Source organism: Euphorbia lathyris, chromosome 9 (genome assembly GCF_963576675.1).
Source record: "Euphorbia lathyris chromosome 9, ddEupLath1.1, whole genome shotgun sequence".
Lineage (NCBI taxonomy): Eukaryota > Viridiplantae > Streptophyta > Magnoliopsida > Malpighiales > Euphorbiaceae > Euphorbia > Euphorbia lathyris.
In genome coordinates this window covers 3,859,663-3,873,031 of record NC_088918.1, presented here as the reverse complement: position 1 = coordinate 3,873,031, position 13,369 = coordinate 3,859,663, and the positions used below count along the sequence as shown (strand labels likewise).

Here is a 13,369-nt window from a genome sequence, read left to right as displayed (position 1 = left end):
CACTCTTTGATAGATGTCGATTCAGGCCAATGGAAATCAAATATGGCTTCTCTGATGATGATGCAAAGCAACTTTTAAAAATTTCTCTTAGTTTCAGGAAGCCTAGAGATAGGTTGGAATGAGTGAATCCAAAAAGTGGATGTTATGCGGTGAAATTCGACTATCATTTAACTGAGAAGCTCCGATGGTTAATGGTAACTTCTTCTTTGTCACTTCCCCCAGTTTCAAGATTATAGAATCTAATTTGGCAAATTTCGACACCGGAAAAATTTAAACATTTTTTTATGGCGGGCTTGTAAAGGAATCTTACCTTGCTCTCTCAACCTTGCCAGAAGGTATCTTCAAGTGGATTTATGTTGCTCGTGTTGTAGGAATCATATGGAGTGAGATATCCATGTGTTAAAATTCTGTAAGAGGGCAAGCGAGAGTGAAAATTCTTTTCCAATGGTTGGAGACTGGATAAATATCATGAGGATAATGTATGTAGTGGACTGATTGGGGCTAATGCAGTGCAATTTGCCTAGGAATTTATTTTCAATTTTTGGTGCTACAGTTTGGTTAATATGGTTTGAGCAAAACATAAGATTCAGAGAATGAGAGAGGAAAGAGGTCAGAAATTGTGTTGCTCAGGTCGAGTCTCTGGTGAAGGAATGGACTTCAGTAGAAAGCGTTGATGGTGGCGTTAAACAAGCTATTGTCTCGTTGGCGAAATGGCAGCCCTTCCGCCTACAAAATTTAAAATGAATGGTGATGTTTCGTTCGGTCAAAATGGAGAAGTATGTGGTGGTGGAGCGGTAATCCAATACCAGAAAGGGCAGATTATGTTGGCTGTGGGGTTTGCATTAGGTCTATGCCTGAGCCCAGGTAGTAGAAACAACAACGTTGAGGGAATGTCTTCAAATTGCAGCAAAGGCAAGCTTCAATGCATTATTGGTGGAGTCAAATGCTAAAAACCTGATTGACATGCTGAATGATGAGCTAATTCATGTTGATGATATTGCGTTTGTGGTAGAAGATATTGCAAAAAAGGAAGCTCAACTCCATGAACTCAACTTTACTCATATCAAGCGGAACAGTAACAAGCCATCACACGAGCTTTCAAAATAGAGATCAACGCTCAATATTTTTCAAGTTCTGCTAGAGAAAGTCTCTGATTCCATTTTACGTTTTGTTGTTGATAATATTATGGTTGTTTAATATTTACTGATATTCTATTTGTTGATTATATATATATATATATATAAATAGCATTGATCTTCATTTGTCAATGGCTCCAACTCAATATATTGACAATGTAGGAAGCAAAATCATTATCTACATTTGCTTAATTCAACTTCCATGAACTATAAGTAAATTAATTAAATAATTTTTTAATTGTTTAGCCGACAAATTTGAGTTCTCTCTTATTTATTGGAACCTTTTTTCGTAGAATATGACTTTCTTTAAATATATATACACCACTTGAGAAAAATCTTCACCTAAAATTCTTTATCATTTTGTATTTTCTTGAACAAATTAATAAACATTATAAAGTTATATATAAAAAAATACAACAAAAAATACCACATTATATTTTTTTTCTACTTTTACAATTACATTTATTAATATAATTTTAACTCAAGCATATATATTATAAATAACATATATATTATTAGATTTTATCTATTACTATAAATAACATATATATTATAATTTTAACATATATATTATAAATAACATATAAAATTTATTATTAGATTTTATCTATTACTTTTATTAGAGATTCGAGTCGTAGTGTTGAAACCAAAATTATTAATTGGCTAGTTGTAAAATAACCTCAATTTATAAAATAAAAAATTATACTTAACTAACTTATAACGAAGTATTGACGCATTCTCAAATATCACAGAATATAATGTGATATAATGAGATAGAATGCAATGGAAAAAAACACAAGAAATGATTTATCAACTTTTAACTGTCAAAAGAAATCCTATCATTTTGATATTCCGAATTAAAGAATTTGGAATGAATCAAATCTCCCCTTTTAAATGGAAACTGAAATAGTATTACGTGCTTTATTCGTTATTAATTGGACCATGTCTCATATTTCTCAAGGGATGTTGCTCCAAGCTTAAAATATATTCGAAACATGACAACAATGAATTTTTATGACAGTTTTTGCATGGTTTAATAAATCACATTTTTATCAAGGTGAATGATCTTTAAAATATAATGAGAATCATTGCGAAAATGAGATTTTATAATTATGAATAATGGTTATTTTCTCAAAATATATACGTATCACACTATATGTTGATATAATCTGTAACGAGTAGACATATGGTCTCATCATGCTCACTATGGTCAGACTTTGCCATCTTGCCAAACTACGAGCAATAACCGTCCAACCAAAAAGTATAATGATGTCTATCCATAACCTACATATATAAGAGTAATGACTTATTAAGACAAGCTCTCCATTTTATTATTAATTTCCTCACTTCTCTCTCTTTATATTTTACTGTTGCAGTTTACACACGATTTGGAAGTCATTCGAGCATTTGCATGAGGTACTAAACTTAGAATATCTTCAAAACATGAGAATAATGATTTTTTTTATTTATAATTTTTGCATCGTTTGATAAATAATATTCTTACCAAGGTGAATGATCGTCAATATATAATGAAAGCCATTACGAAAATGAGATTTTACAATTATGAATAATGTTTATTTTCTCAAAATATATACATGTCACTATATATATATATATATATATATATAACTCGTAAGGAGTTGGAATATGGAGCCTACGAGCTCATTGTGGTCAACTTTTTCATCTCACCAAAATACCAGTAATAACTGCGTCTAATCGAAAGGTATAATGGTGCCTATCCATAACCTATATATATACAAGAGTTATGACTTAATAAGATAAGCTTTTAGTTCTATTATTATTTTCCTCACTTCTCTCTCTTTGTCGACGTTTAAAGAGGATTTGGAAGTTATTCGAGCATTTATATGAGATACTAAGCTTGAAATATCTTCAAAACATGGCAATAATGAATTTTGTTGACAATTTCCACGTCATTTGATAAGTAATATTCTTATCGAGGTGGATGATCATTAATATATACTGAAAATATTGCGAAAATGAGATTTTACAATTATGATAATGTTTATTTTCTTAAAATATATATATATATATATATATATATATTGATAAAACTCGGAAGGAGTTGACATATGGAGCCTACAAGCTTATTATGGTCAACTTTTTCATCTCACCAAAATACTAATAATAATCGCGTCCAACCGAAAGGTATAATGGTGCATATCCATAGCCTATATATATACAAAAGTTATGATTTAATAAGATAAGCTCTTAGTTTTATTATTATTATTATTATTATTATTATAATTATCCTCACTTCTCTCTTTATATTTTGTTGTCGAAGTTTATATAGGATTTTGGAAGTCATTCGAGCATTTACATGAGGTGCTAAGCTTAAAATATCTTCGAAACATGACAATAATGAATTTTTTGACAGTTTACGTGTGATGATCTTCAAGATATAATGTGAACCATTGCAAAAATGAAATTTTACAATTATGAAAAATGTTTATTTTCTCAAAATATATACGTGTCACAATATATACACTGATAAAACCCATAATGAGCGGGCATATAGAACCTACAGGCTCAATGTGGTTATAAACTTTGTCATCTCACCAAAATATTAGCGGTGACTGCAACTAAAGGGTATAATGGTCTTTTTGTTCATCTTTAACATATATACACAAGACGATAAAGGGAGAAATTATACTATGCTATATTCGTTTCAAGTAGATATACTCTCAATTTTAGTATTATAAAGATATCTATCTCTTTTTTATCTTTTTTCTACATGTTCAATACTAATTAATTTTACTGTTAGAGTTTATACGAAAGATCACTCTCATCATATGACTGTCGATTAGAATATCCTCGTATTCATATGACAATACACAATTATATATATATATATATAGCGAAAGACACCAATCGTATAGGCCGAACTTACAAACCACCCCATCAAAGGGGACTTAAGTACTTTCGATCCTACCATATCTATATATGATTAGGGAACATGTCCTCGTACATGAGGCAACTTATCATTTCTACATTTGTCCTTCTCTGAAATCTATAATTAAAGTTACCATTAGAATTCTCCACCCCAACGCATGACTAGACCGCAAAGGCAGTGACGAATACATAACTGCTATGTAGGAGGGACAATTTACATATGCGTATGATATCCTAACGAATATTCCATTAAGATATCTTGTAAATAGGATCAATGTCACCCCTCAGATCCGTAAGGTGCACAATCGTCCGATTTAGGAAGGGAAAATTCCTTGATGATACGAATGGAACCGTTCGACCATGTGGAAGAATCTCTATTGTCCGCCCATGCAGCCGTACGGATAGGAAGGAGCAGCCATTGGATTAAGAGAAACGGTTGCGCAAAGGACATAGCGCGCCATCCGACTCTTAAAAGACCCAAGCCTCAAACCCAATGAAACCAGGACACAGCCCGCTTATAATGTGGCAGTGTGCACCACCGGACAGGATCATAGTCTGAATCGACAAAGCCAACTGAAAGAGAGCACGTGTTCGGTGGCTCATTAGGGCACCTTTCTAGAATGACAAAAGTTATCTTTGGTAACCATTATAAATAGAAAAGGAGCTGCATGAGCTACTTGAACACAATTATTTTATCAATACTTTGACTATTTTTAACTTTCCTTCAACTCTTTCTAACTTAAGCATTGAAGCGGGTTCACTGAACGTCAGTCCCTCTCTGACCTGTCGCTATTCTTATCTCAGACCAAGCAAAAATGATCTAGAAAACTCTCGAAAACAACATATCAATGTATATAATTTTTTTCCCACACTTTTTTTCCACTCTCAATCCTGTTATTCATGAAATAGGAGTCGAAACCACTCATAATAAAAGTGGTTCGGCAGACGAGCGATCCGGGGCCCACGCTCTTTGTCTCCGCCCTGCCGCGAAGACTACACATACGTAAGAAGTCTTCAAAAAAAATATGCTCGCCATGAATAAACCAAGCAAGATCACATGAAGGAGAAGACATAAATTTATGAAGATCAAACCATATTTTATATATATATATATATATATATATATATATATATATATATATATATATATATATTGATTTGGTTATAAGCATCTGACCATATCTCTCTCGTAGCTGTGCTTGTAATTGCACATGCTCATAACAGACATATTATGTGTCCCTGTCTATACAAGAAATTCTGTCGTTGACCTTTTCTCCTTTGATAGTTTTTCTTTGCTCTTTTGATCACATGTTTGTCAATCGGTAAGTAATGGTTTAATTTAGATTTATTAAATCCAAAACGGTGTTTGTTTCAGCTTTTTATATATGCGTGTAGTCAGTGGCGAATACAAGATTGTTCAGTTGGGGAGTCGATTTTACACGTGATGTGTAAAAAAAAATTCTTTTGCTAAATTTTTTTCGTGTATATATATGTTATAATTTGAGTAGTCGAGAACCAAATTTTAAGTACCAAGGTAAAACTATTCAAAATTAAGCTACATTGTGTTTAAGATTCTTAACATTAATAGGCCCAAAAAAAAAAGAAATTTAGATTTAAAAATAGCCTAACAAGCAAAAAAAATTAGAAATTTGGATTTAAGGAGGACCTAACAAGCCAAAAAAATTAGAATTTTGGATTTAGAAAGAGCCTAACAGGCTAAAGGAATTAGAATTTTGGATTTAGACATGGCCTAACAGACCAAAAAAGTTTAAATTTTAGATTTAGAGAGGACCTAAGAGGACCAGGGTCAATTTTTGAGGTGCTAATTCAGGACCCGATCTAAATTTCTTGGAGACAGGGGAGTCGGAGCCACCACAATCTTAAATTTTGTGGAGATAGGAGGCCGAAACTACTCGTGGTCATGATGGTTCCGGCGGTTAGAGGGCCCCGGGCCCCTCCCTGTATCCGCCCCTGCGTTTAGCACTTCAAGAAATATAACGTTTGATTAGGTTTATACAAGAACAATATTGAACCTTTTTTCTGGAATAAGGTGAAAAAATACACCTAACGGTTATATTTAGAAGCAATTTTATTCCTAACGTCTAAAATGGTGCAATTTTACGCTTGACGTTGGCAGTCATGAGCAATTTTATCCATAACGTTGACAAATTAGATCAATTGGAGAAATTATTCATAAATTGTCTTTTTGGTCATGAATATTGTCATTTACACTTCACATGTACGTTATTTTATTACTCATTAGTAACAGATCACAAACATATGGTTAAACGTGAAATTAAAAAAAATATTAAAAAATATAATATATTTTATACGAGTTGGACAAAAAAATTCAAATATTCCACCGAATTTAAAAATATTAATCTCCAATTCTATTATTAGATCACAAAAAAATATGAAATCTTTTTTTTTAAAAATCAACTTACATGCAATTGGTATAAAATAAAAAAAAAAAACAAAATATCTATGTTTTATATAATATCTGAAATTGACCAAACTTGTCAACATTTGTGTAATTTTTAAATAAAGCTTAAAAAGATAATATCACCCTATATATCTCCTCTTTAATATGATTAATTCTCATCCAATATACACTCTCTTCTTATTAATTATAATACTAAAATAGATAAATTTATAAAGTTTCACAATCTTCTCTCTATTCTCAGAGAAATTATACTATACTCCCGATGCAATTCATCCGTCCAATCAAATAATGACATGTGTACATGTTTATTGCTTAACATCAATCATATCCTATAAAATTCTATTTTTTTTCTCTCTTTCGATTGGTCGGATGTATTAGATCCGGTGTGTAGTAGAAGTTCTCATATTCTCAACCAAGCTTCTTGCATACACTTTCCATATTCTTCCTTATAGAATCAAACTCGTATTTTTTTTTTTTTGGAAAGATGCGTTATAAAAAAGGAGAATTTGTAGCAAGGACAAAATTTAAAAAAAAAAAAGTGAAATTGAGTAAAAACAACTTATAATTCAGAAAAAAATTTCCCTCACTTAAACGATATAAAATTCATATTGGAGGAGTACTAGATATTCTGAATCAAACAACAATAACAAACTTTTAAAAAAATCTCGAATATATATACATACACATATTTACTTGTATCCGAATAGTCTTCTGGATCCTTTCTTTCGCTGATATGGGATAAGAATAACATCTCAGAGAGAGTTCGGCGTCCGGCGAAGCTGCTCCGATGCTTAAGTTAGCAAAGGTAGAAGAAGGGTTGAAGATATTCGGAGTATCCATACTAGTTGTATATTCTACGTAGCTTGTCTAGGTCATATACTTTTCCTATTTATATTAACTACCAAGGATAATCTTTGTCATTCTGGTAATGCGTCGTGACGAGTCACAAGACACGCCCAGCCTTCAGTTGGTTCTATCAGACTGTGACGTTGTCAAGTGGTACAACCTGCCATAGTACACGTTCCGTCAGATAGCTATGTTTCATTAGACCTACAACCTCTAGTCTGTCAGGCGTCGCACACTATTCCTTGTCTCATGTCCTTTGCGTAACCATTTCTACTGATCTAACAATCGCTCCTTCCTAACTGTACAACTATGTGGATGGATAGTACAGATTCTTTCACGTGGCCGAACGATTTCATTCGCATCATCCAAGAATATTCCCTCCCTAAATCGAGCGCTCCCTATGTATTCTCCAAATCTGAAGGATGATATTAATCCACGTGTAATGTCAATAATGTTTCCTTAAAATATTCCCTATATATATATATATATATATATATATATATATATATATATATATATATATATATATATATATTCTCGAATCATGCATATACATATACATAATTGTATAGAGAGGAATCTTCGTGCCTACCATTAGGCACTCATTCTACCATGAGAGATTGGAAATAATTTAGTTTGATATTTCTATGGATTTTAGGTGATCATGTGTCACACATCAAATCTTTTTATTTTAATGAAGAATATCCATTGTAAACTGCATTGATGACCTACTAAGTGATGTAAACTGCCTGGATTCTGCCTATATATATATATATATATACACTTAGTAAGTTATTTTGCTGAAATTATATATGATGCTTTTATTTTGATATGATTGAATATGTATAGTGCTTCAACATTGATGACAACTTCTTCGGTTCCTGAAGTAGGAAAGAAAAAAAGATCGAGGCGAGGTCGTTAACTGGTAATTCTATTTTGATGGCTAAGTTAGATGGTTTAGAACGAGAGCACAATACAATTGTGAGTAAATTGCAATAAATGTGTGTATGTACCTTAACCATAAAGTCACGTTCTATTTGTAAAATGTTAAAGGAAAATCTAGTAGTCGGTATAAAGTATATGTCCTAGTTCATTTGGAGGACACATGTAAAACTTAAAGTAAAATGAACACTCAAAGTGTGGGATCATATCAGCACTAATGCATCGGATCTCATCAGAACTCTGAAATTAAACGTGTTTGGATGAGAGTGGTATTAAAATGGATGACCTCTCGGAAGGTTTTCGTGTTGCACCTCAAAGTCAAAAGCTACGATGAAATTTGAATTGAATGAAGATTAGGGAGAATATACAAAAAGATAAACAAAAAGATTCCAGCATCAAATTAGGAGAATTTACAAAGTCCAAATCAAGTATAAAACCATGGCTAAATTCCAAAAAAAATCATATGCTTTCACAATTTATTATAAACAAGTATTTGTGGATTCTTTTTTTCCCAAATGGGACTAAAGGTTTTTTTACGACCAAGAAATGACAGATGTTTCACTTTACTAACAATAAAGACCTCAAAGTTAAAATGAGTATTGACGATTTTAAAATTAAAAAATTTAAAAACTTGATGATATTTTAATTCTTCAACTTTTTAATTTTGAGGTTACTTAGGTGTTTTTTAGTGAGAATAGAGAAAGTGAATGTTTAGAGAGAGAAAGTTGATGATTTTGGAAAATAAAAAATTTGGTTTCCTTATAAATGTGGTACTAAACAACTTAAATTCTTAGAATTTTTCATTTTATGATGCGGACGTCTTCTTCAAGGATTCGAGTCACATCAAAGGAAGTCGGATGAGATACGAAGTAAGGGCGAACGCATGAAGAAACTGCTCAAATCTGCCCCCTCCCCCATGACGTCTCACACACCCACACACCGTGTGGAGCTCAAACCAGATTTTGGGCAGCCCCTGAGTTGTGCCACACGACGTGTGTGCTGCCTACACATAATTTGACACTGGCGAGCTGACCATGTCGTGTGGCACCCCCACACGCCATGTGATATGGATTTTCATCCAAAAAATGGCTAGGCGATAGGAAGAACAAAATCTGCTAGAATTCCGATTTTCTGTTAATTACTGTTTTACACTCTTTATTTACTGTCTCGCCATTTAGATTTAATTCCCTAAATACCATTTTGGCATCCCGTTTCCCATCTTATCTCTATCTCTCCTTAATGACTTGTAACCCTAGCTAGGTTAGTTTGGCCTTTTACTTTTAATTAGGAGAGCTATATAAGCCTCCTTATTGTAAGAATGAATCAACTTTTCATTAATCAAAATTATATATTCTCTTTCAAAGAGCTTGTTATGGGTTTAACCCATCAACAATGGGGGATTCATGATTTTCTACGGGTTTAGCCCGTGATTAACTCCTTATAGTTTAGCTAGAGAAGAAACCCCTTTGTTGATTTAAGATTAAAATCAACTCGTTCAACATTAATATGTATCAGTTGGTATCAGAGCTGATCATTTTCTAACTCGAAACTTCTTTCGATAACAGTTCCATCACCACAAGAAACAACGAAAGCCGCTGGCAAGAAGATGAAGGATCTCAAGACACTCGATGATTGGAGAGCCGAACTAAGAGAGCGAAAATAGGTGACTGACGAGATAGTGAGAAAGTTGATAGCCTCCATGGAGAGTCTCAAGCTAGAATTTGAAACGGCTTGCAACAACGCTTTGAGGGCTATCCCATAAGAAATGAAGAACACCCAATGTTACCTCCTTAAGATTCATCACCAATCTTTTCTCCATTGCATATTCAAGAGGTAAATCTGAAATTTTTAGCTTCTCATGTTGAAGTTATGGGTAATCAAAGTACTAATGAAAAGTTGGATGTTTGTGATGTTGTGTGTGAATTAGATTCTCATTATGAGTTTGTTGATAATGAAATTGTGAATGAGAATGTGAGTTCATGTATGGTTGAGGAGGAAGGAGTATTTGTAGGTGAGGATATTGGGGAAACTCTTTGAGGAAAGTGAGAATATTTATCTTGAAGTGATTTTAGGTTTGATAAACTCTTTGAGGAGGATGAGGAAATCACTTATTGTGTGGAGGTTGATGGCTATGGTGATGGGAGTGATGTTGGGGGTTCAACCATGGTGGGATGTCACATGTCATTTGAGTTGGGTAACTTATGAAATGGACTAGTCGGCTTGAACTATATGGAGAAGTGGGCGGAAACAAATTTGAATATGATCATGAAGAAGATGAGTGAGAAGAGGAGATTGATGAAGAGGAGAACCAATTCGAGAATGAGCTGAAAGAAATGGTGAGGTTCAGAGGTTGGCTATTATGATATTGAATTCAAGGATGGGGTTGAAGAGAGAAAGAACGCTTTCGAGGATGAGATATGCGATGGTGGTGAATTTTATCATCATGTGAATGAAAATGATTATGATGAAGATGATAGAGTTTACCATGATGAGAACGAGCGTCGGAAAATTGAGTGGAATCAACATGGGACCGCTTATGAAGATGATGAAGATGGGTTCTATCATGATGAGAGTGAGTTTCGGCACATTGAGTGGAATCAATATGGGGCTACTTATGAAGATGATAAAGATAGATTCCTTTATGATGATGAGTTGGAGAACGTTGAGTGGAGCCAAAACGAAGATACTTATGAGGGTGATGATGATGGTGATGAGCGTAGTGTGTATTTGATGACGAGGGTGCTCATGTCTAGTGAAAAGGACCATAACCCATGACATCAATTATTTAGAACTCGGTCCTTAGTTCTTGGGGAGAAATATGAGGTGATTATCGATGGAGGAAGCTAAGTGAATGTCATTAGTCGATTCGCCTTGAGCAAGTTTAGAATGTAACAAATTAATCACTCGATTGTAAAAAAAAGTAAATTGCACTCGGAAGGTGTGTTACACGCGTCTTGAAATGTTGATACATAATTCACATAATAGATTAAAACATAATATATCAAAAAGGACGTTATTACTTACTCAACTATAAAACTTGTCCTCTCTAATATTAGAACCTCATAGTCTAATCTTGGTTAACACACTGTATACATGCAACCTATTTTTTTTTTTGTCATTGATTGATTAATTGACTATATTTTACGTAAGTTGATAGACTATTGGTATATTTTAAGTAAATTGAAAAGACTATTAGAATATTTTAAAAGTTCGAAGGGCAATCAAGCTTTTTGACAAGTTCAAGAGTGCAAATGATACATTAACCCTATTTTTTAAGGGATAAGGTGCAAAAATACCCTTAACGTTTATAGTCGGGATCAATTTTACCCATATAGGGATGCCATCAGGTCCTACTACTTTCTTCAATCTCATCTTATTTAATGCCATTTTGACTTCACCCTTTTGAATTCTCCGTATGCATTCACGATTTATCATATCGTGAGGGATACTTATATTTCCAACCTCTTGTCCGCGATCTCCATTAAGTAAGTTATCAAAATAGGACCTCCATCGTTCCTTGATATTCTTATCTCCAACTAGGACTTTTTGGTCCACATCCTTCACACATTTAACTTTTCCGAGATCTCGCGTCTTCCTACCTCTCCTCCGAGCAATTCTAGATATGTCTCTTTCCCCTTCTTTCGTATCCAATCTTGTGTACAGATCCCGATTCACCTTTGCTCTAGCATCTCGTATGACCTTCTTTACTTTCCTTTTAGCCTCTTTGTACTTTTCGTAGTTCTCATCACTCATGCACTTCCCTAATATTTTATAGGATTCTCGCTTACTCTTTACTACTTGTCGTACTTCTTCTGTCCACCAAGATGTGTCCTCACTCGGTGGCATGCTACCTTCCCTAGAACTTCCTTCACTACTTCCCTTATACTATGCTCCATCTTAGTCCATATCGAATCTATATCTAAATCCATATTACAAGTCCAAATATTTTTTTTGGCCATCTCATCCACAAATTTTTGTTGATTCTCCCCTTGCAGTTTCCACCACTTAATCTTAGTCTCTACTTGTGGTGTTCGTTTTCTCATACATCTCCTACTTCGAAAATCAAGCACCACTACTCTATGTTGGGTTGCCGTACTCTCACCAGGGATCACCTTACAATCAATATAACTCTTTCTCCAAGCACTCCTTACTAGGAAGAAGTCAATTTGGCTCGCATTACCGCCACTCCGATAAGTCACTAAGTGGGATGTTCTTTTCATAAACCATGTGTTCATGATACTCAAGTCATAAACTGATGCGAATTCCGAGATATCATTTCCTGCTTCATTTTTATCTCCAAAACCATACCCTCCATGAACACTCTCAAACCCATTTCGCTTAGAACATACGTGTCCATTGAGATCACCACCTAGTACCATCTTTTCATTGCTAGGAACCTGTTGGGAGCGAGTGATCGAACAAAGGCTAAGGAGGACGGCGAAGATCGCGGAAAACCAGTTTGGCTTTATGCCGGGAAGATCAACTATGGAAGTCATCCACCTAATGTGACAATTAATGGAGCACTATCGAAATAAGAAGAAAGACTTGCATATGGTTTTCATTGACTTGGAGAAGGCATATGATAAGGTACCAAGGGAAGTACTTTGGATGGCCATAATAAGGAAAGGCATTTCGCGGAAATATGTTGACATCATAAAGGACATGTATGAGGGAGCATGCACGAGTGTACGCACCAGTGTTGGGAAGACTGAAGAGTTCCCTATTACGATTGGAGTGCATCAAGGTTTTGCACTAAGCCCATTTCTTTTTGCCATCGTTATGGATGAACTAACGAGTTCACTTCAAGATGGTATACCACGGTGCATGTTGTTTGTAGATGATATTGTGTTGGTTGATGAGACAAAAGAAGGCGTTGAGAGGAAGTTGGAACTATGGAGACAAACTTTAGAATCTAGAGGCTTTAAATTGAGCCGAAGTAAGACAAAATATTTGGAGTGTAAGTTTAGCGGCGATAGGAGTAGGGAGGCAGGGACAATCACCCTAGATGAGAGAGTTGTTCAGGCATCAGATTGCTTTCGGTATTTAGGATCTATTATCCAAACGGATGGAGAAGTAGATGGAGATGTTGCTC

At 34.2% G+C, this 13,369-nt stretch overlaps 1 pseudogene; it reads left to right on the top strand.

Moving 5' to 3' along the window:
• Positions 1–8,472: 8,472 nt before the first annotated feature.
• LOC136207504 (5S ribosomal RNA) lies at positions 8,473–8,591 on the top strand (annotated as a pseudogene).
• Positions 8,592–13,369: the final 4,778 nt, after the last annotated feature.